The sequence below is a fragment of the Scomber japonicus genome, chromosome 10 (genome assembly GCF_027409825.1).
Source record: "Scomber japonicus isolate fScoJap1 chromosome 10, fScoJap1.pri, whole genome shotgun sequence".
In the NCBI taxonomy this organism is placed as follows: domain Eukaryota; kingdom Metazoa; phylum Chordata; class Actinopteri; order Scombriformes; family Scombridae; genus Scomber; species Scomber japonicus.
The window spans coordinates 26,831,302-26,856,513 of record NC_070587.1 but is presented as its reverse complement, the minus strand read 5'-3'; the positions used below and the strand labels follow the sequence as shown (position 1 = coordinate 26,856,513).

Here is a 25,212-nt window from a genome sequence, read left to right as displayed (position 1 = left end):
TCATTTTTATGCATTTTTGGGCCACTTTAGGAGAAGTTGTCAAATTTCAGGGTAAAAGACAGCTGTCTAAATGGATGAAATTTGACCCAAACAGTGTGTAAGGGTTCAGTGAAAGTACATAAGTATTATGAGCTAAATTTAAAAGTAAAAGTACTTGTTTTGCAATATCTGCCCCACTGACTGTTAAATCAGTATGTAAGCAGCATCTTACTGTTAGTTGGAGATGGAGGTTCAAATGGTCCCAGAGGTCATTTATGCCTTTACTTCAGGCCATAATGTAGTTATTGCTCAGAAATGGTCTCTCAGGAGGTCTGTTCAATTTGGTCACAGTGTTTAACTATGGTCACTAGGGTCTAGTGCTGAGGCACTAATCCATGTCTCTGTAGAATTCACTCATCTCAATTTGAAATTAAAGAGAAGGTCCAAATGTGTCCCACAAAGCACATGAGAAGGATATCAATTTGGTTGGACACACTCACTTCTCATGTGAAGGTGTGTCTAAACCTTTGACTAGTACGGTTGATATAATTATAAGTAACTGCAGTCATCAGGGCTCTTGAAATATTTCCTCATAGAAACATGGAGCTGCTGCTGCCACACATTGCAGCTAGTTAACACTGAATGTAACTTTGCTCCAAAGATGGGATCAATGATTCAACTCTGTATCTACTGGCAAAGCACGACATTGGCACAGTCAGAGAGAAAAGGAAGGACATTTTTAAAGTACATTTGGCTATGGTTGGCCACAGTCCTGATCCAGCTAACAGCAGCAGAGAAAGGAAGGAATTTTAAGGTTTGACAGCAAAATCTCATTTCATTTCAGTCTCATCATTTATCAATATAACTACACATTTGCTAGTTAAAACTTACTCCACAGTTATTCTAGCTGTACATTTCAGTTTTAGTTATAAAATTATACGATTTCATTCAACCTGCTATTTAAGAAAGTACAGACACTACCATTTATTTTAAAGCTTAAATGTATGTCACTCTTATCCTGTTTGATCTTTACCCCTAACAGAAGTGCTAACCTTGAAGTAGAGCATTGAAAAGTTACAACCTAACAAAATCCTCAAAAGTGGGTCTAGTTTTAGTCCTGATCTCAAAATCCAAACTGAGTGATACATCTTGATTTGACCTTCCTATCATAGAACAGGAAAAAATGCAAGACTATAAATGATATATTCCTGTGATGTTGATGTCCATTTGTTAAGTTCATATAATGCGATAAATAACAATGTTGAGAACACTCTTAATAATGATTTGATATGTAGAGATTACAAGATAAATCATAATCAGTACAAAAACATAATTAGTTTTAAGACGTTGACATAATTACACTGTTATCATAAAGAAACACTTTATCATCTTGAGATAACAACATAATTAAATGGTCACCTCAATGTAACAGCCTAAAAAATGTATTTATTTAACGTATATCCTTTTCAGTCCTAATGATATATATATATATATATGATATTTGGTCCTCATAAGGATAAAGCAAACACACACACACACACACACACACACACACACTGCCCTGCCATGCCAACACCACACATAAGCCATGGCCCCATGACACAGGAGACAACACTCCCCTGCTATAAAGCACAGCCTCAACACACAAATTTTAACTTTGATCAGTTTGCTGAGAACTCATAATCCTGCAGTTTTTAACTGGGTTATTTTAGGCTACCACATGCTGAAAGCCAGCAGCCTGCTTCGCGCTTAGTGATTTTGATGTCTTAATGGGATATTATGGCAGCTGTGTATTAGTGCGGGGATGGGATGGCGTCTTGGAAACAGGATTTGACGAGCGTACCACCCAGATCCCAGGAATTACAGTATGCATGGTGAGGGCTGATTATAGATCTATAGTGAGAGACTTACCATGCCACCTGACAAGAGCCCCTCTTATATCACTAATCAACCCCTTCAGTATTGAATTACTCTTTTGTGGTCCTCATAAGTAGCATGCCCTCAGGGCATTATGCAGGTTTCATCTGAATGCCCAGCCTGAGTCTGGCCCTCTGTCTCTGTCAGAGTCTGTCTGCTCCTCAGAGGCCTCATCACAATGAAGAGCACAAGATTCATGTTGGTAATCACACTCCTCCTATTAGTGAATAGTGGTTGGGAGGTCCAATCTTTTTCTTTTACTGATAAATTGCAATTATTAAATGATTTACTGTCACATAGATAATGTTATAATTAATCAAGCTTGTGTTGGATTTAAATCAGAATATCAGATTTATAACGTCAGTACAACGTCTATATTAACCACTTAACGCACGCTGTTCCGTCTACGGGACGGGACGGATGTTAGGAGGTAGCCACAAGTTCTTCTGAATGTTTTAAACACCAACCCTTAAACATATATACTCATGCCGTACATCGTTGGAAAGCTTAGATTGTCCTGATTCATTCAAGACCACTCACGACTTATATGGTTGCTCACAGCCGTAATAGTATTAGCGATTAGCTCGGCTAGCCCCTGAGCTAAGTAAGAAAAGCTATAATGCCTACATACCTTCAAAGTCTTCCCTTTGTCCACAACGATCATCTTATGACTCAGGACTTTCTGTACAGCTCGCCAAGTATCCATTCTTGTGAAATATGAAATCTGTTTCCTTCTAACCGAAATACTTTCCTCAATATGTCAACATGTATTTAGTCCAACACGTAACGTAATAACACAAATAACAAACCATATACGGTCCGTTTACGTCATTTCCTGACCTGCACGTCCATCTCAGAGTACACGTGACTAGATGTTTACGACCGTGAGCCTCTCCTGTTTCTGACGACACCACACACAAGCCAATCGGTGTTTAGGATTAGGCAGTACATGTCTCCAAAGCCAATGAGGACATGTGACCGAGGTCAATGACGACATGGCTTTGATTGACTGCTGTTCTAGCCTATGGAAATATTCGGTGAAATGAAGTTGATAACCTTTTAGCCAATAGTCTGAGGTTTCCATCGGTGTATGACACTAAGCTATTAAGTTTGGCTGTCCATAAACAAACTCCAAGCGTAACCGGCGTGCGCCCTGTGCGTAAAAGAGTTGAACCATATATCATTACGCACTCGGCATTTTGGTACACGGTTGGTTTTCTTCGACTTAACATATGACTTATAGCAAAATAAACAGATAGATAAATAGATATGGCCAAACAAAAAATATGGTTATATGTAATAATAATATTAATAATAATATTAATAATAATATTAATAATAATATTAATAATAATAATAATATGGCGTCAGCTTTCATTAGAGACCAAGATTTTGATTGTAGGCAAAGGGGTTGTGAAGTTATAGGTGTTTGATTGTGGTTATACAGCTTTGGTTACCAAGTGTCCATTTGGAGTCTCCAAAAAGGACCTGAGGAAAACGCATGGACATACCTGTTGAAAAATAATTCTGAAAAATTCATCTTTTGGTCTTTTGACTCCAAATTTGGACTGCATGAAGCCAAGACATGTGGCTGTGGCCTCATTGTGTCTATATCCTGCTGAGAGGTCCCTGAATGTCTGTACACATGTCATTGTAAAGGCAAACCTATGGGTGAGTAAACAACCCCATCATTGTAACCTCTGCCACTCTTTGTCAGTAAGTCACAGAATCACACAGACACTTTTACAAGAATCCTGAGAGTGTTTCCTTTCCAATGATACCAGACACATCTCTGAGTCTCAAACTATGTGGGATCTGTGCTGCTCACAACTTGGGCATGTCGTTTAGGCTAACAGCATAAAAAACAGGGGTGTGTGTTAAGTGGTTAAGGTTTGCAGGCTTAGAGTATAACAAAATGTGGAGCAGCAAGAGTCTAACAAAATATGTTATTGAGATGCATTATGGGAATTGTAGGATTCAGTTTTTTTGAGCTTGAGCCATACTAAAGGTAAGTGTAGGACCAAACCCAGCCAGGAGAGTAAAAGGCAATGAATTAATGACCCTGCAAACCTGAACAGAGTGTGTCTTGGATGCATTCCTCTAAGTGTGCAACATGCTAGCAGGGGGGCCAGAGAAGGATAAAAGATGGAGTTAAAAGAGATCTATATATAAGACTCCTTTCTGGGTATTAAAGAGAAAAACTCTATAAAAGATCATCACCCAAATACATCAGAGAATTCACCTGTGCTCCACTCTGTCCGTCTGCTGTTCTGACCTGTTCTAGCTGACTGATGTTCTGACTGGCAACAGGCCCATTCATTACCCGTCATCATCATCAGACTCCATACATCATCACTGCGACTCCACACACTTGCAATTTAGCTCTCTTATAAATACTGTGCTTTGGCTTTCCCATTCCAAATGATCCCACAATATCAGCTGCTTTCAGGTCTTTATTATCTGCCTTTCAATTTGCATATTGATCGCTGTGATTATCTGGTCATCATTCTCACTATCCATCAACTACTGCATTGTTTGTTCCTATGTGTAGGTCTTTGTTTGTATGTTTGTTTGTATGCATTGTGGTTTAGTTGTATTAGTTCTGCTGTAGTAGTAGTGTGTAGAAGTAAATACATACACATATAAAATCAATTGTGTTGTGTTTTCTTGCTCATTTATCAGTCCCTGAATCACACAGGTCATCTGCTGCCTCGTTATTCACACTTAAATCAACCCCAGAAAGTTCAAGTTCAGTAACTCTCCTTGACAGGCCATCAAAGAGAAAGTTTCCTTTCCAATTATTAGAATGACCTTATAAAACTGTATCAGTGGACGAGTGGTAAACTGGGTTAAGTGTAATCATTCTTTGCTATGACGTAATACATAATTGCTGGAGTACACCTTTAACTACTGTGTCATGATGACACTCAGATGACTGCTCAGATTCTGGGTAGATGTTTCCAGTCATTTAAATAATTGAGACCAATGCACGCTAGAGAAAATAAGAATGATAAAAATGTAATAAAATAAGTTTTAAAAAAGTAAATCAATTAAATAATTCAATAAATAAGTAAAATAAGAGAGAAAAGAGAAAGGGCTTATTTAAAGAGTAAAACAAGGTTAAAATAAATTAAAAAGATAAAAGAAAAGTGAAGTTTAATAAAAGCTGGACTAAAACTAGGTTCAAAAACAAAAGAAAAAGACAAATAAAATTGATAAGAACATTATTTTATTATCATTCTAATCTAATGTAAAAAAATAGAAAAAAAGATAAAACATTTAAAAAATCAAAACAAATACAACAAAATAGAATAAAAACACTATAAAACAATTCAGTTCTTAATCAAAAGGCTGAACAGGTAGGTTTTGAGTTTCATTCTTAAAAAGTCACTTCCAGCTGTTTTCAGATCCTCAGGTAGTCTGTTCCAGCAGCTTGTAGCATAATAACTAAACAATGTATTGCTGTAAATTTTAGTTTTAGGGATGGATGGGAGAGAGATGAATTGAGGGCATTAATCTGTCAACTCATGACGGCTGTATGATTGCAGAGTTGATGGAGTAATGGTTAACACACTCTGCACTAATAACACAACACTATATCCATTGAGTTTGGGTTTAATCACCTATCAGTACAGGCATCTGTACTATGAAGCATGTATTTGGGTTTAGTACAAACATTTTAGTTCCAGGCTTTCTATTTCCAATCTGGTTTTAGCTTCATTTTAATTGTGCACAGTTTAATTTATCTCTGTAGTGACAGCTGACAGTGTGGATGATTTTACTCCATCACTGCAGTCAGAATAACATGAAACAAGTGTGTGATGATAATTGGAAATAAAAATTAAAGCTTGTCTTTTATTAGAAAAAGAATCCACACACTGTTAATTGGCTCCCATAATTATAAATGCAACATTTCGTTTAGACAGACCTCATCATTCATTCACTACCTTTTCACTCTTTGCTTGTAGGAGCAGAAACAGTCTGACATCAGTTTTAGGTTTATTTATGTGATATATTGAGATGTTTCTTCATCATCAAACTAAATAATGAAAAATACTCACTCTATACTTCAGTCATATTTAATCATTGCTACATGTTTTTTGAGCTTCAAACCAACTTTTAATATTTGGAAATTATTTGGAGTGTTCATCTTCATCTTTGTCATCTCTATTCTGCTGTATGTTTACAGGCTATTGTTTATGTTCTACTTCATTGAATATGACATTTTGCTGTGCCTAAAATGCAGGTATCACCATTTACGGTAGGTACATCATCATGGTTCTGATTATGTTGATCATAATTAACAAACCTGCTTTGTAGCTGGAAAGGAAGACCTGGAGTTGACTGAGCTAGTTGATAGCCAATTTTTGGCTCGGTGAAGTCAGATAATAAACATATATCCTGGGTATATTCAACTTGTTTTGTTGTCAAGGGTAATGTACTATGAAGCATGTTGAACATACCCAGTGATCTGATTGGTCAAGGGTTGGGGTGTTGATCTAATCCTCTGAAGTCAACCTGGATCAAGAGCAGGTTAGCTGTTCAGCACAAGTTACCACAGCGATGTACCCTGGTAAAAAGTGAACCACTGTTGCAACCCTGAAAATCCAGAGTTAAACCTGAAGTTATCTTGCTTGAGAGTTGTAATTAGTGAAGTCAAGGTTGATCAGTGTCAGTTGTTGCTAATTGGTGTGAGTAGTATACAGTTTTTAACCATGCTTCATCATACCCCAGTATTTATTTTATTATTATTTATTAGTCTGATTATGTTGTGTCTATACTTTACGGACTATCCTGAACAGCTGTAACCACCTTCTATAAATCTGGACATTTATTAGAAGCAGATGTCACAACAAATCTCACAACTGCAGACCCTTCAGAACCTGGTTAAGAATAGCAACTAGTCACTAAATACATATGCAGATCTTTGGGCACAACCCACAGACACTAAAGCAGCACATAATGCATTCAGTGCCTATATAAAGTATCCACCCCTTTGGATATTTTCCACTTTTATTGCTTTTATAAACTGAATCATGGTCAATATCATTTGGCTTTTATAAAACATAATTTACAAAAAACAACTCTTTAATGTCAAAGTGAAAACATATTTCTACAAAGTAAGGTCAATTAATTAAAAATATATAATGTAAAATAGGTGATTGCATACATATTCACCCCCTTTAAAGTGACCGTACAAGAAGGAGACTGGTGAGGAGGCCACCAACACACCTGTGACTACTCTGATGGAGTTAAAAGCTTCAGCAGCTGAAGTGAGAGAGACTCTGCATATAAAAACTGTTGCTTTATGCGAGAGTGGCAAAAAGAAAACCACTGTTGACAATTTGTTTCAAATGTTTTCCTGACATTTGTCGCTTTACTCTAACAACCCTTTCAGATCATTGCTTTTGTGTGGTGTGTGAAGTTTATCAGGAGTCCATGTATTATAGAACCATTTCCTTTCATTGGTAGTCAGTGCTGTTTGATTTCATTTGATTTCTCACCCTTATTCCTTACTGAGGACCACAAGCATTTTGTTTTATATTGATAAACTGAATACAACTGATGAAAGATATTGGAGAGAATTAATGTGACTAATACACCTGATGCTGCCTTTTTAACATCCAAACTATGAGCTGTACTCCACTTATTCCGCAGTGAGTGTGTTTGATTGTGTGGTAAAAATGACAAAACAAGTATACTTGCCAACAAGCAGAGTAAAAGCACTCAGTTTTGTAGTGTGGTGTTAATGGACACCGTGGTCCAACAACAAAACAACAGAGATGGAGAAGCTGCTGACTGCTGAGTGGTATTGGTGGTAAAAAAAAAAAAAAACTTCAGCTGCGGCCCAGAAATCTCAGGCCCAATATGACATCTAGAAAGAGAGATTTATTTATAATTTGGAATTGAGAAATCGAAGGCAGTCCTTCTTCTCAACATCATCGCCAAGAAGGAAAAAAAACAGCACATGCATAGTTTGCTACTGTGGACAGGCTAAGAAACCCTTCTGTGCTTCCTATGTAGCCTTTGGACTTCTATCCACCAGGGACTGCAATGAGTTTCTTTCTTCTGATAAAATTCCGAAAATTAAAAAGTCCGGTACAGTCTGTCTCGGGCACAGGATGTGTGTTGTCCATGTGTCCACTTAAAATCAATTCAATTACCAGAATACAATTCTATCCAATCAACCATAACAAACTTAGAGGAAATGATGCAACATCTGAAATCCTCCTCCAGCTGCCTCCATATTATACCAGCAGGCTTTTTAAAAATGGTTCCAAATTGCATGGCCTCAAATTTTCTACAAATTGTGAACACATCTCTCAGGTTTCATCCCACAGGCCCTGAAAACTGCTGTCATCAAACCACTCTTACAAAGAACAATTTAGACACAGTAATGGATAATTATAGGCCCATATTAAACCTCCTGCTTTTAAGTAAAAAGGGAAAAAAATGTTGAAGAACTTCTTGGCACTAAACAACTGTTTTAATGTTAGCACTGAGCCTGCTATTGCTAAGGTCTTCAATGACTTAAACACAGACAGGGTCAGAATTTAGTATTACTAGATTTCAGTGCTGCATTTGACACAGTTGACCACAACATATTACTAGGTTGACTGGAAAAGTGGATAGGACTTTCTGGCACAGTACTAAATTGGTTTAAAAAGGTGTAAAAAGCATTTCAACCATTTAGATTTGAATTGTGGAGCTAGGCTTCACAAACTGTGTTTCAAGATTTCTGTGTTCAGGATTTAGTGGGCGGGTCTGAATCGCTGCGATGATTAGCATAAACCCACCCCTGCTGCTATAGCAGTATAAATACATTCAGCACACAGTCTACAGTTAGCCAGTTAGCTGAGTTAGCGACCAAGCTAGCCGCAGAGTTAGCAGCAGAAAGCTCTTAGAAGTAGACTCGGCGGGCACTCCCACAGTGTTTGGGAGCAGAGAAAGAGGCTGATTTTTACACAACTTTGAAGCCTAATTTCATATATTTGGCAATTTTTTTAATCAATCAAATTTGGCAGGGTGGTTAACAACACACTTTTCTGTGGTATGTCAAACTCAGAACACATATTTATTCTTACTTTACACAGACTTTAAGGACAGGGACTACTTTGTGTCTCAATGTCAAAATGGGTTAGGGTTATCCATTCTGGGGCATCTTCTGTTCAACATCTACATGCTCCCACTGGTTCAGATTATGGAAAACAACTAAATATGTTACCATATGGCACGCAGGTGATCGAGTGGTTAGAGGGCATGCCATATATGCAGCCGACCCCGGTTGAATCCAGTGCTGAGTAAGTGCATTGAACAAATCAACAATATGATTTGCCAGAATTTTGAACAAAGACAAAACTGAAGTCAATGTTTTGAAGACAAGAAAAAACGATTCAAAGTTCTGCTTCAAACGGTAATGTTAAAAAAACTCACTGATCTACTAAGTGTGTCTTTACAGGTCTCACTACCAAATCCATCGGTCAGCTGCCGTTGACTCTGAAAGCTGCTGCTCGAGTCCTCACTAAGACCTGGAAAGTGGATCACATCACTTCAGTTTGATCTTTAAAGTAGTTTGTCAGAGAGCTGTAGAAAGCACTGAGTGGTTTACGTGTCTGATCTTCTGTTCCATTATGATTATAGAGTTCAAACTAAACCTGGAAAAGCACAGTTCAGTTTTCATGCTCCACATATCTGGATCAAACTCCCAGAAAACTGCAGATCTGTTGCAACTCACTTCTTTTAAATCAAGGCCTAACCCTGATCCCCAAGTCCTTCCTGGAAGAAGCGTTGAGTAACATTTTTTTCATGTTAGAAATTCTAAAGCACAAACTGCACACCCACATCACTCTCTGTCTCTGTCTCTCTCTCTCGTTAAATCACCTGGAGGACTGTGCCACAGCAGCAGATGTTGCAGTCACTGGGAGCAGCCAGCCATTACCTGTGGCATTGAGGTGATGCTGTCATGTGATGCTGTGCAGCTCCAGCATGCTGTCTATGACACAGGGTTCGGAAAGGAGTTTACCCTCTGTCTATAGAGATGTTAGGGACATTATTGATTTGTCATTTGTTTTACCAGCATGCTGGCTCTTCAATGAGGGAGGACACCTCCCATGGGAAACTGCTTCTCTCTCTCATCTGCTGATAGAGAGATGGAATACTTACAACAGCACATGCATGATTATATACTGATGTTCAGTGCAATATCTGGCGCTTCTTGTTTGTTGTTGTTGAATTTCAACTAAAAATGTAGTCATCATTTGGGTGTTTTTGTACTGCGATCCAAAGCTACTAAATGGCCCAATTTTTAGGCTACCCTATATAACAGGAATGAGTTAGTCATAGTGGCAGAATGTAACATCTGGTGGTTCATCCCTGGATGATCAGGATACATCTTGGTGGGACAGTTTCCTTGAGCAAGGCCTTAAAGGATAAAGCTGCCTCACAAATATAAACTTTCATTTAAAAAACGGTCTCCAATTTCCTAAAACAGTTGATCACTGCAAATTTTTTATCATACTTTACATAAATGGTGCATTTGTTAGGGACTATTCTCAACAGTGGATCAATCTAAATATGGTGCTCTAATTAGTATTTCTGGCAGCAGGATGGATTCACAATAAACTACAGTCTACATGTGTACTACTACATGGTCATAATACAGTGTGATTCGTTGATGTGTTTTTAATAGTTTTTGGACAATGGAGTTCTATGCTGCAGTGGAGCAATAAGAGAATGAATAAGATACATCAGGCACACACAATACACCACATTACACCAACATGTGCTTTACCTTACTGTGCAGCAAGAATGTAGTGAATGATGTGAGTGAGTGAAAAATGAGTGAAAATCTTTTAGACATGACCATGCATTTACTTAAAACAAGCAAATTTGCGGTGTTGAGCATAGCTCAGCGGGTAGAGCACCCGTCCCATGTGTTGAGGCTATAGCCCTCGTTGCAGGTGACCCCGGTTTGAATCCCGAGCCGAGCGGTCTTATCCTGCGTGTCATTCCCCCTCTCTCTGCCTCCTGTTTCCTGTCTATCTCCACTGTCCTGTACATTAAAGAAAAACAACTACAAAGAAAAAGAAAAAAGCCTGAAAAAAACAAGCAAATTTGGTAGACGTAGACTCACATACTGCACTAAATGTGCTTCACTGCCTTAATAAATGCATACAGATAAACATTAAAACATGCTAAACATGCTTGAGAGAGAAGTCAAGAAAAAAACTATCAATTGCACGGTGTCCAGCATACTGTGAGAACTCCCAGTAATCCACACATATGCTGTTGTCACCTATCCCAGACAGGTAAAGGTGAATGTCATTGAATATAGTGTCATTGTTATTTTGAAACACTTACAGGTACTTATACTCCATAATTAGCTTATATTACACAATATGGGCATCTGTTTCATATAGTAGCAATTACAGGCAAATAACCACATGTGGCATTAATTAGCAGGCAAAACTAAATAAAAACTATGAAAATATTAGTATTTAAATGTGTAAATGTCAACAAACTTTATTGGAATGATTGCAATATAAATTCACAAATCACAAAAGGTAAAAAATTCATTAACATTTATAATATATATATATATATATATATATATGAATACTATGATAATGACAATGATTACATTTATAACAGATGATAATTCATTAAAATTCATAAACAGTAGAAGATGGAACAAGAAACAGTTCCAGGTAAAATAAAAAATAAATGTGTGTGTGTGTGTGTGTGTGTGTGTGTGTGTGAGTGTGTAGGTGTGTATGTGTGAAACTAAATATTTGAGTATTTCTCAGGCATAGTGTGTGACCGTCTCATTTGTGGCACAGTCTGGAGCATCGCTGAGGTCGACACAGACGAGTTGAAACCACAGCTCGAACAATTCTCACTGCACCCAGTCATCCAACCTCTGCCTCACACCCTGGTGGTGTAATGTCCCTGCACTCTGAACAGTGGCCACTGGTTCCGCCATTAGGATTCCTCTCTATTTTTCATCTCTTCTCTTTTCCCTGCTCTTCATTCCTCTTTTTCTTCATCTCATCTCTGCAGCATCCAGTTTTTTGCAGGATGACACTGTATTTGTAACTGGTACCTGTGGTGCCAAAGGTCAGTGTGATGATCTTGGCAAGGGAAGGAGGGATGAAACCACTGTCAACAGAATCATTTCTTTTATCCCTTTAACATGTAGAGCAGCAATTTCTGGTGTTGCAGGACTATTTGATGACATTTTTGGTGGAAAAAGGAGGCACAGCAGCTTGAGGTAAGCTGTGTTATTGCAATCCAAATATTGAATATGGCAATCCAAATATTGAATATGGCTTATTGAATACATTGTAATGATAATTGATGAGTAAAATCTTCCCTGAAGCCACAGGAGATGCTGTCTGCAATGTTTCAGAACAGAGGAGAACTTGCTTCTTGTTGCTCACTATGTCTCCTCTTACCAGTCCCATGTGAGTGGCCAACTGGATAAATATAGCCAGTAGTTGGAGGATGCAGGTTGTGTGAAGGCTATGCAGACATCAATGATCTAGCAGTGACGGTGTGTTTCATGCTGGTCTACAATTAACAAGGTAGGTATTTCTTCAAGGCCATGTTTTACAAAGTGATCCAGCCATTTTAAAGCCCATTTATACTCAAAGTACGTAGGAAAATGTATACGTCCTTTTCAAACGATGTTACCGTCACTGCTCACATACTTCCATGCGTCCTTTACGTTGGCATGGATGTTAACCAATACATCCACCAGGGGGCAGCACAGAGTCAAAAGTTTATGACAACAACAAACTCAAAAACAAACATGGCGACTGTGGAGGAGATATTGATAATGTTCCTCTTGCATAAAAGACAAAAACCATATGTTTAAAGTTTCTAACCAACTCACACAACCTTTCCTCAAAATGTTCAGCCTTTGTTATTTCTTCTTCATGTCTCACTAAAGCTACGTATCGAGTAGTGACAGCAACACTGCCCCCCCCCCATGGTTTCTGGTGGTACTGCTCCGTTTGGTCCATATCTGTAAGCTTTATGGAAAAGTGCAGAAAAACAGACGAAATGAACGCAGAGCACGGACAGAAGGCTCCGTATAAATGGGCCTTTAGAAGCAGCACTGTTTATGTTTCCTTTCTCTGAATAGCTACAAGCTGTCTGTTGGACCATTCGGAGCTCACAGCACACTGAGAAGGCAGCGGGGAAAGATGATGAAGGGTGGATTGCTGGTCCCTGCTGCACTGACACAGCAGTGCACAGTGATTGTGCTCGATGGTGGTTGTCTGCAGACAGTAAACACGCCTCTTCCCTTTTAACACATAACCCTCTCCATGAGCTTGGGTTCATCACCATACCCTGTTTCATCACATCTCCATACAACATGAGGTTTGTCATGAAGACTCTGCATATTAACAATATTTTATAGGAGTCTGAAGAAGGTCTCCAAAGCCTCTTGTGTTTCCCCATGGACCCTGGTCCATTCTACACATTCACCAGTGTGTCAGTGTTCCTGGTATAGCTTCTGATTATTTCTAACACCAGACAGTTTATGATGCTCCTTGTCCACCATCTACACAGTGTACTTCACTTTGTTCCTGTATCAATCAAGCTTCTTAACACCCAGAAATGAATGCATGTGATGGTTTTGTGTATGGAAATGAAATTGTGTATTTGTGACTGCAGATAGTGCGTGGCTGTATGCGAGTGAATGGATCAATGAGTGTCTGTGATGGAGTGCTGGGATGTGTGACTGAACCTATATTTATGATGGAATGAATGTTTTGGTAGGTTGACATGGTGATGTGGTGAGGGTGATGTGAGGCGATGTGATGCAAATGCTTGTGTGAATGCTTGATGGGGGGGGGGGGGGGTGTGTGGATGTATATTTATGGCGGTACATGCGTAGGATGCGTAGGATCGTTCAATGTCAGTCTGTGTTTGTTCCACCACTGTCTTTTTACCTGTACGTTTGTATTGCACGTTGTTTTTTATTGTATGTCATTTATGTGCTGCAACTTTTTTCCCTGTCTCCGGGACAAATTTCTCCCTGGTAGAGACCAATAAAAGTAACCTAACCTAACTAAGGTGCATGCCTCTTCCAGGATGATTGCTCTATTTGGATGAGGACCACAATTGTGTTTCCTGCCTTGTGCTCTGCCATGGTGGATTTAGGAATCCCATAGATCTTCACACTTTGCCCTCTCTGCATTGCCAGAAGTGTTTTGCCGTAAGCGTTGTTCTCTTTTCCCAGACATTCCATCCAAACAAAAGAAATCATGTTCACAGAGTTACAAATTATTTACTGCTTTGAGTATGGTAACATTACCTTGATATTGTTGTTATTGTTTCTTATCACAGTGGAGAAAAGATTCTAACACCTAGTCCACCAGGGAGACACTCCAGAGCTGGATAAGGGGTTGTCTCCAATTATGGGGCGAATTATAAACTTAATTAATTAATGTGTGTGTGTGTGTGTGTGTGTGTGTGTGTGTGTGTGTGTGTGTGTGTGTGTGTGTGTGTGTGTGTGTCATGTGAGGGAACAGTTAGAAATCATTTTAATGTTGTTGTGTTTTAATTGTTTTCAGTGAATTGTGACAACATAAATGGAGCCATTTAATGGTTTACTGTTGAATTATGTTTTTTTGAGATGAATGAAAAACACAAAATTGATTCTTTACTCTACTTACTCTTCTTTACTCTACTCTTTACGTATATATTTGATTCATGACCTGGAAGTATTTATTTGAATAATTTATGTAGAAACGTCAAATCCGCCCAGCATCATGATGTATGTCATGTTCACTTGATACCATTTATTAAATACACCAGGATTTCTAGCTTTATTATGCTAACAGAACTAAAACATAATAGTCTTATTTCAAATAATTATTTTTTTCATGTAGTGAATTAAATTACAAGCCAATTAATCCAAACTAGAGAATTATGATGGTACAATAAAGATGATTTTTATTCAAACAAGTCCTCTAAATAATACATTTTTACCTTTTAGAAGTGTTTTCTGATCTGACGGCAGGACTACATCATATGTCTGTGACTTCAAAAACTTTTACAAATCACTGCTGAACAATGCATCAGTTGTATGATGTCCTGACAGACAAGGTAGGCTATTTTATTAATGCCAAAGGGAAATTAAAGAGTCATAATTACTGGGACTGCAAGTATGTGATTTGGGGGCATTTACTAGAATGATAGATTCTGTTATTTTATTTCTAGAGGGTTAGGATTGAGTTTTAAAATCCATTATGCTCAACTTGGGATGCATTAAACTATACACACCAAGCCACGAGTCCATCTCACATCTAATGTCCTTAGCCATGTTCTTTAAAAAAAATCTGGTTTCATGTTTTTGTTTTTCGTTTTTTAACTCATAAAAACATATGATTATGTTAAGATTATATTATATGGAAATCATAATGACACCCTGTTTACCCATAAAGGTTCCATATGAAGAATCTCTACTGGTTCTAACTCCAACCATTTGTCCTACTTTCAGATTTGGACTGGAACTCTTTTCACAGTTTAAGTGGTCATATTTCAGATAGGCTGAACCATCCATCATTTACATGAATCCCATGGATCATGACATCCTTTCATCTTTTTTCACCATGTGTTATATTCTCATTCCTGTCCTCTTGTTCAACATTGAGACGAGCTGCAGCCAACATTAACAGATGAAAACTTTGACCCCTCAGTTTCAGTGAGCCTCTTTATTGAAGTTTGTGTGTAATCATGAGGAACGGAGGAGGCAGACAAACAACTCAGTGTCATAGGGCTTTCTTAGACCAGCGAGATTAAAGTGTAAAACCGATGTGATGGCTTAGTTTTTCTGCCTGATATGAAATCTGCTCTCTCTCAGGCAGCCTCTCACCAGACAAATGGTACCTTTGCATAAAACGTAGCCTTCTGCAACTTTATGTTACATTAGAAATCAAGTATGCATGGCAAAATGCCAAGCACTGCATATATTAGCATTCAGTAAAAATCTGCCCCAGCTGCCGCATACATGGAACATTAGCCTATTCTTTATCCAACATAATCTTAAACACCATTTATCACAGTGGGAGAATAATAGACTTCTGTTGGTTTCTAGAATGCCCTTCTGGGTCCAGACCTGTGTGCAGAGAACTGGAGAGAAGATAGAGCAAGTGTATTTGGGCTAATTAAACTGATTACAATGTACTCACTCTATGGGGGCTGAAATAAATAAATAATTGCAGCCTTGTAGGCACAGGTCAGCAGATAATGGAGAGGTTTTGCTGATAATTAGCTCTAAATGGTTTAAGTACAGTACTCTTTACTGAGAGTCAAGCCAGTCACGATGCCTTACTTTAAACTGCAGATTTTTTTTCTTGTTGGGTATTCTAAGTGTATGATGCTCAAAATCTAATATAACTATAATCAGCCTATTGAATGTTTGTATGTCTGATGTGTTATCATTACACATCTGTCCCATATATAGGGAAGAGTGGGGTAAGTTGAACCAGTGGGTAAATTGACCCACCCCCTGTATCTAGGCAGCTGTACACATTTGTTGTCATGTGACCATACATTCTGCAAGTACCCTCCATTTCGCTTTGGCTGTGATGGAGACAAGCTCATTGTGCTGTATTGTATTGTTTTTTTCACAAAACATTTTTTGCTTATAAAGTAGAGCAATTTTTCTGAATTTCAGCTATAATGACTGTTATGCCAAAACAAATGTATCCAGGTCTAAAAACATATATCATACACATTGATGATGTCCCAGCATATCAAACCATGTGACTCATTTAGCTGAAGATTAGCCTGAATTGCTAAACTAGGCTGTGTTTTTTAGAAGTCATATTTCCATTGCCCTTTGTCATAGATTCATTCCTATCATTTCCATTGATAGGATACATTCTGAAATTACAGTAGATGTTTTCATTTTACTTCTGTATCATTTTTCTTGCCTAGAGGACAGCATGAGTGAAAAATGGCTCAATTTACCCCACTCTCCCCTATGGGCTAGCACCGGCCAACTAAACCTTCTAAGGTCAGGCTGTAATCACCCATTTATTTCAGTGAGCCAGTGTTGGTGGAGCTGAGTGGGTTAACTCAGTAAAATGAGTATTGATAACATTTCTAGTGAGAAAAATATGCATTGTATTTTCATAATCTTCATTCAGTGGATGCGTATGATGTTTAGTTTGTCAGTTATTGCAGATATGTTTTTCAGGCTTTCTATCGTTGCTATGGTAGTTGCTATGGATGCTGCTGTTGCTGAAACCATGTTTGAATCATCGTCTTTGTGTTGTTTATTTATCTAAATGCTATGCTATTTATGTTATTTTATGTACCTGTTTAATTATTTTCTTTCAATTAAAAAATGTAGATTTGACTGATCACAGTTTGACTTCTGTTTTTGGCTGTCTGCCATCGATAGGCTTCATTCCATTTCAAATTGCCGCCATTGTGCCACAACCTGAATCTAAAAGCCTCTCTGTTAATAAAGGTGTTAACAACACTTTATTACAGGCACAATGTAGAAAACCCAGAGCATTACACAGATGATTTATATCAAAGCAAACGTATGGCTGCCAGAATATTAATATTGTAATAATACTGTAGCTGCTGTGTAAACTCCTGCAATCAGCACAATGCTGTGATGCATCATTAATATAACTACACAATATCATGAAAGAAGAAGTGGTTTTAAGTTTACAGCTGTGTTACTATTGGCACCCTCACACTGGTGGCATATGAAGCGGTCAGTTGCTGAGGACACAATGAAGTGCAGTGTTGAGTGTGAAGTTGTTCTTGTGAAATATATAAAAATACCTCATAATCAATGTTTCTCCTGCCTGTAGACTCAATGAGCCGAAATACATTCCTCTTCTTGTTCAAAACTGGCACCTAAATTACCCACAGTGCAGCCAGTGTATCCTGGAGCTGCTAGCCTCAAGCAGAGATGAACACCAGGCTACAATAGGGCTGGTAACCTCACTGCTTTCTATAACTCCACACATCCAGATTTCTTTTATTTTCAGACTTGTAGTCTTCAAGTCTGACTGATGCAGATTCAGGTGATATCAGATTTTTCTCAGCTCCCTTTGGAGAAACAAAAGCCTCACACTAATTCTCCTACATATATACATTATTGTGCAAAAGCTTCAGACACTTCAGATAATTACATCCTTATCCATTATGGAATGCTATTGGGGAAAAGCCTGATCAATCACAAACTTCTTCAGCTGCATGACAGCAATGACCCCAGAAATACAGCCAGAGTCAGAACAAAGAGTCCTGCAACAGATGGTTTGGCCCCCACAGAGTCCTGATCTCACTATCATGGAGTCAGTCTGAGATTACATGAAGAAACAGAAGCAGCTGAGATACTGAAATCCACAGAAGAAGAAGAACTGTGGCGCCCTGTCCAAGACGGAGGAACAACCGACCTGCTGAGTACCTGAAACACAGGGGAGAACTGCTGCTGTGATGTCATTTAGGTTTCTTCTGTTCACTGAACTTTGTATCAAGTTGACTGATAAATAAAAACTATTCATGACATTATTTGTGAAAGCACAGCACTATATTCAGTAGTAGTCCATACCACCTGCAAATAGTCTGATGTGCAAAATCAATGGAGTTCCACTTTCTTGAATAAATACAGTTCAGCAGTATAATTTGTCTAAATGAGTTCTCAGTGACTGATGAGAAGATGTTGTGTTATTACATCGTCAACTAACCTTACTTCCGTCTGCTCGTCTCCTTGTGGAAATGATCACACTTCTCTAGCTCGTGACTGTTATCAGTGCCGTCACTGTTGGGATATTTATTGATTTTGTTCCTTGAATAGAGGACCTTGCTTAATTTCTGCAGGCTTAGTGCTGTTACAGGGTTGAACTCCTGCTGTTTGAAAGGATGCGTGGCCTTAAAGGCTGATGTACATCCATCACATGACATATATACACACCATACCTCTAATAAAAAAAAGAATAAAACAAAGCAATCAGGTGCTGAATGCATTGAAGTCTTGAGGTTCATGACTAAAGCTAAAAACTGTAATATGAATACACCTTTTCTCATGTCACATTGATACATATACATTATATATATTGTTCTGCTCAAGCTCATGCCCACTCAGTACCCACGTAGCCCACATTAAATCAATGCTGGCTGGGCTGAGTCACATTGTGAGGTTGTCATTATTATCAAAACAAAGAAATGTACGGTATAATCAATCATTTATTTTATAGTCATGGGACAATATTATCAATATTCTCGTTAGTATTAGTTGTAAAGAGTCCATGCTTTGCTGCCATATAGCAACATGCTGAAATCACAGGCTTGGTACACCTTCATGTTCATGTTAATGGTGAGTCCTCTTTACTGGGTGGATCATTGTTGTTGCTGCACTGCCCATACATGTGATTAGCTCAGCGTCTTGGAAGAGGTAGCTGGAGATGGTTGGGCCAAATTTGGTGTAGGTAGGCAAGCTTGTTAGTGGCGCATGGCGCATGGCGCATGGCGCATGCTCTGCTGCGACACCGCTCTCTGTCATGCATCCAGTCGGCATCTCGCTTGGGTTGGTATTTTTCGTGCTGTCTAATGTCTGTTACTGTCCAGTCCATTATTGTTTAGTTTGTTCAGTCACGCACCCAGGATGCTGGATCTATACAACGCTTTCTGGATTACATGCATGTTGTATCCCTCACTTCACACTGCTGCCGTCTGGTCACACATACAGGACTCTGAGATGGAGACGGGCACGCTTCAGCAAGAGCTTGGTAACCTCCCCCAATAACCCCATATGGACCCAGCCCTCCTGAGTTTGTGTGTGTTTCTGTTTATTGTTCAATGTTTGGTGTTGTTTCTGACAGATTGTGAAAACGAATTTCCCCATGGGACATCTACCAGACCAGCAGAAAAGCCTGTTCTTCATTACAAAGACATTTGTAAATGAGACCTGAAGACACGCAACCTCAACCTCACAGGCTGAGAAACCGTTGACCACAACAGATGGATGCTTGCCATCAAGTCAGACGTGCAGACGAGTCAGAAAAGGAGAGAGGATGTGTAGGAAGGGAGGAGAGAGTGCAGACGACAAAAGGCAGAATGAGCACCCACAGAGTCAGGTATGACCTACGCCTGCACAAACGGCAACAGAGACCACCACTCAACCACAGACTGATCCCTGCTGCATACTGCATTGTCCTGTGAGACAGAAAAGAAGATAACATTGGTAGCAGTATTAGTAGTAGCCCTTTTCTATTCTCTACCACACATCAATGTTAGTGGACAGCACAATCCCCATTCTCCCTGTGTGTCTACACAGCACAGCAGCTAATTCAAAGCATAATCACAGTGAGCAGTGGATGGAAATGGGAGGCTGTCTGCTCTCAGTCCCTCCCCAGTGCTTTATGTCTGATAAGCGATGTGTTGACAGGGGCCTCCTCCTCCTCCTGCTCCTCCTCCTCCCCCTGCTGCCTGTACTGCTGCTCTTCCACTGCCATCACAGTCCTTCCACATCTGCCAGCAGTGAATGGAGACCAAGCCTCCAATCATTTCCTCTTTCAATAAAACCCCTTAATTAAATCACATTTAATATTTCACTCTTATGCTAATGCAACAGATTGGAAAACTAATTCTTTTATGGTGTAATTGTCTCTGAGTCTCTTTTGATTGACATGCCACTAACTACTGGGTGATGGACAGTAGACTATAGCTCCTCAAGTGCTGGAATGGACACAATCCTTTAAATAAGCTTGTCAACAAGTATTTTCACTGTAAAACCTCTATTTTTATATATATAATTACAATCTTATATGTAGGTTTAACAGTATATCTAGTCCTGATTTGACTATGGATTGGATTACCTACCGGCTATGGAAGAGTAAATGTAAAATGTCTTTTTCTTTCATGAAGAGCTGATATTGGTCTTGTGGCTTTTATTTTGATATTATAGTGAGGATCAATCTGGTGACCTTTAAATCCACATCAGTCTGCCTCAAAAACACAAAATACAGATTTTAAATGAAGTTATATAATTATTTATAATTATTTCTTTTTACACATTTTCTTCCTCATCCTCACTTAAAAAGCAGCACACACATCTTACAGCAAGATGGTCATAACTTTGAAACCTGACTGGGCCAGATTGCTGCTGTGTGTGTGGAGTTCAGCAATTGTATCCAGTGATAATAATAGTACTTTAAATTTTAGATCATTTAATGCTCGAATTTGAGTAAATAATTGGCTTCTAATTATACTAACTGTCCCAAAAAGAACACCTTGAAATGTTGTTCTTGGTTTAAATATTCTTGTTGCATAATGAGCGCTGGACACTGTGACCTTTTTTAATAAATCTTAACATTCACTGCTAGTGCAGTAAATAAAACCATTTACTGCACTAGCAGCCAAATTTGCCAGTTTTAAGTATGAATAATATATAATATCGATCACTTAAATCTGACATTTTTGCAGTGTCATATTCTCCTTGAAAAGACTATGAATGCAGCTCATATTTATCATATTTTCCCAGTCAGCTGAGCACTCATGGCCAGCAGGAAATACAGTGTGTGTTTCTGACAGTGAATGTGACTGTGGGAGTGACTCGACACTGTCTCTTCCGTACCCCTGTGCCTCTCTCTAATGTACCTGTCATGCTCTTGATATATGGCTGCATGTATATTTTAAGGTTCACCTGGCAAGCATGTCACCTGCAGTTTCTTTGTGGCATGATGATTGATCAGTGCTTCTTCCTGTGGGTGTTTTTCACCAGATGAGGCAAGGCACTGGTTGCATGGGGTAGTTTGAATATAAATTGGTAGAATTGAACATTCTACTGCATTCATTTTAGAAGCAGAAGTTGAAGCAGTCAGTTCCTAAAGAACATATATGCAGAAAAACTACTACTATAAATACACACTTTGCATGCATGTATACTACAGACATACAAAAAAGCTGTGTGTTCCTGCACACACACACACACACACACACACACACACGCACACACAGTGATCATTGGTGACTTTTGTGGGAAATGTGAAATGAGAGGCAGATAAGTGAGGAAGGCTATGTATTAATAATATTTCTGCACAATACTTGTGTCTCTATCACCCAGTTAATCACTGCAGTACAGTTCAGGGTTGGTATTTTTCTATTGTGCTGCTTAACATCTCAACATTGTCCCTAGTTATTTGCTGAAAGCAGTTATGTGCAAAACATTTTCACATGCACTTTGACCTCAAAACAGATTCCCAACATGATATGAATAGGGCTGTGTACAGACCAAAAGAGCTCTCAGTATCAAACAAGAAACAGTGGGTGTCTGGTAACAATGTTTTTATCTCCTTTATTGAACAGAATATACAAACAACCAGATATTCTAGTTCATTATTTATTTTCATTTATTTTGTATGCAATCTCTCTCTCTCTCACACACACACACACACACACACACACACACACACACACACACACACACACACACACACACACACACATACACACACTCTCTCACATTGGGCTGTTCCATGGACTGTACAAGTTTATAAACTACTGCTGTGCAATATATTTATCTATCTATCTATCTATCTATCTATCTATCTATCTATCTATCTATCTATCTATCTATCTATGCAATTTATTCAATTATACAATCTTATATTTGTAAAGACTCAAAATAATATTTTATATCAATTAAGATTGGGCTTGTCTTTAATGTTCTGGCTTTTTGAATGTAAAGTTTACCTAATAAGATAAATGGGTGCACAATGTGACATATATTATTATCTTTATACTCAAAACAGGAACCAACACTTTTTTACTAAGTTTTGCTAAATACATATCTCTGCAAGTCCTTCCTAAATTCAACACAAAATGAGCAATTACAGAACAAAGGAACAACATCGTCTTGCTGGTAACCTTGTTGACTTAGTTCCTAATTGAATACACAGACATAATTTAATCACTGAGAAGATATATTTATCTTTCATGGTTTACATTTAATGGAAGCGTATTGCATTCACTTGAAAAAAGCTGAGTTTTTCCTGAAACAGGGCCCCAAGATATCTTCATTCATCCCTGGTGGCGCCCATGTAGTGTGTGTTTGTAAGGGAAATGTTTCACATTTCATTTTAGAACAATAAAGCAGTCAGCTACTTTGATTGTAGCACTCTTACACTGGATAATTTAACATCTTTTACCATTTTAATAAAGTCTGTACACTTGACACCAAATCTCTATTTCCTTTACACTTATTATTATTTTTTTTAAAGTATATTTTTTGGGCCTTTTTGCCTTTATGTACAGGTTAGTAGAGAGAGACAGAAAACTGGAGGCAGAGAGGGGGGAATGACATGCAGGATAGAACCGCTCGGTGCGGGATTTGAACTGGGGTCGCCTGCAGCGAGGACTGTAGCCTCAATACATGGGGTGGGGGCTCTACCCACTGAGCTATGCTCTACCCCCTTTAGATTTATTTTTGTGCTGACCTGGACATAGAAGCTACTCTTCGAAGGACCTGGGTTAAGGTTTGGCTTTGTAGTGTTTTATCCATCAGTCTGGCAGATCCAAAACACATTTGTATATTCTGTGTCAGGTGCACACACAGGCCACTGTGTTCTAAAGGACCATTACTTCATGGCAGTATCAGTCAGTCTTCTCCAGAATGCAGTTAGTGATGTGCTAATGCATTTTGTGCCACTCTGTCCCTTACTTTCAACTTTCATTATCGAAACACTCTTTAAAACACAGAGTTTAATTCAGAACCGACTCTGAGGTTGGAATGAATAAAATGCTACATGTGTTTTTGTGTCTGGATGAGAGCAATGAAATGTGACAAATAATTACTATTTCATGGTTGGAGCGGGGTGCAGAGCAGTAAGAGGGAGGGAACGAGAGAAAGTGTTCAACTTAAATTTCAACACTTACCAAGGATCTGTTAGTTAGTCAGTGCCAGCCTCCCACAGAGAGGGTGCCTGGGTAATGATCACCCAGGGCTATGTTAATTCACAGCAGATTGCAGCCATATTGGTGGAAGCATGGAGATCAGAGTTTAATTGTCCTTTACATATTCACTTCCTTCACATTTACTTCCACTTTTCAGTTTCTCAGCTCAAGCAGCATCTCATCCGTGGGTCAGAATTGTGTTTTAGATTGTTTTGCTGAAACAACTGTGCTGAACACCAATAAAGGAAATGGAAAAGCATAATTGCTTGAAGCTCTACTCCTCTCTGTTGTTACCAGTGCAAAGGTATTCAGAGTGTATTATAAACTCACCTGAAGCTGCTTTATTTTAAAGCTGAAGATACACTTGATATTTCTACCAGTGCATATTGAAATCATTTCATAAGGAAGGTAGATAAGGAAGGTGAAGAACAAATATCCAGCAATCCACCAAACCCAGACTTTTTGAGTAATATATACTAAAGCCTCATCCTAGACAGGGTTTATTTTGGTGAGGTGATTTTAACATTATCAGCTCTGGTCAGTGGTTTTAATTCAATCCAAAGTGCATATGTGGGTAATTTTTCATTTTTAAAGTGGATCTCTCAATTGCTATTGTGTGGAGAGCAAAGCAGAAAAATGCCAATCTATTAAAAACATGCTAACAATAACATATAGGCTACATCTTTTTTGTAGGTTTTCTAAGTAGATTTATGAAGGTTTATTGGTGATGGACATCAGAGATAATGATATGCTGAATGATATTAATGTCTTTCACCAGTGTCCTGAATGTCCATGCCATTACGGAGGAGGACAGAGAATATTTATTCCCCATTCCCCCTTTAATATTCCCCTTGTCAGAATGAGACTTCAGGCTGAATCTGAGCCTCTAGAACTAATTATTCCTGAATTTATATTTTGTTTCACTCCATTACTTCTGCCTGGCATTGCGCCTATTGTGCCAACCGATCTGATCACAATGCATGTCAACAATGTGTTCAGATGCATGTGTGTTGTGCATGTATGTATACACTTGACATGAATAACATGTGCTCTCCTTATCCAGAGAGGATATCCAGATACAAATCATATGTTTTTGCCAGGTGTGAGGCCATTTGATCAGCTGATTATACAAAACCAAGAGCAACTCTTCCCCTACCTTTTTTGTCCTAGTCCAACCCTGGTTAGGAGTGACAGTAGTAGGGAACCCAAATTAATTAGAAAGTATTCATACAATGACATCAAAACAGTACTGTAGTATGACAGAAATAAAGAAGGAATGGTTCACATGAGGTTAGATGCTAAAAAAAATCCATGTAAAGCAAAGCGCTTGTGATGAAAGGCGGTCATTTGGCAGTAACAGAGATATTAGAGGAGATAATATTA

The 25,212-nt window shown here is 38.5% G+C and overlaps 1 long non-coding RNA gene across 1 annotated transcript in view; it reads left to right on the top strand.

The window, feature by feature from the left end:
• Positions 1 to 25,212, top strand: part of LOC128366282 (uncharacterized) — a 299,888-nt gene that overhangs the window by 212,397 nt on the left and 62,279 nt on the right. The window lies entirely within an intron of this gene.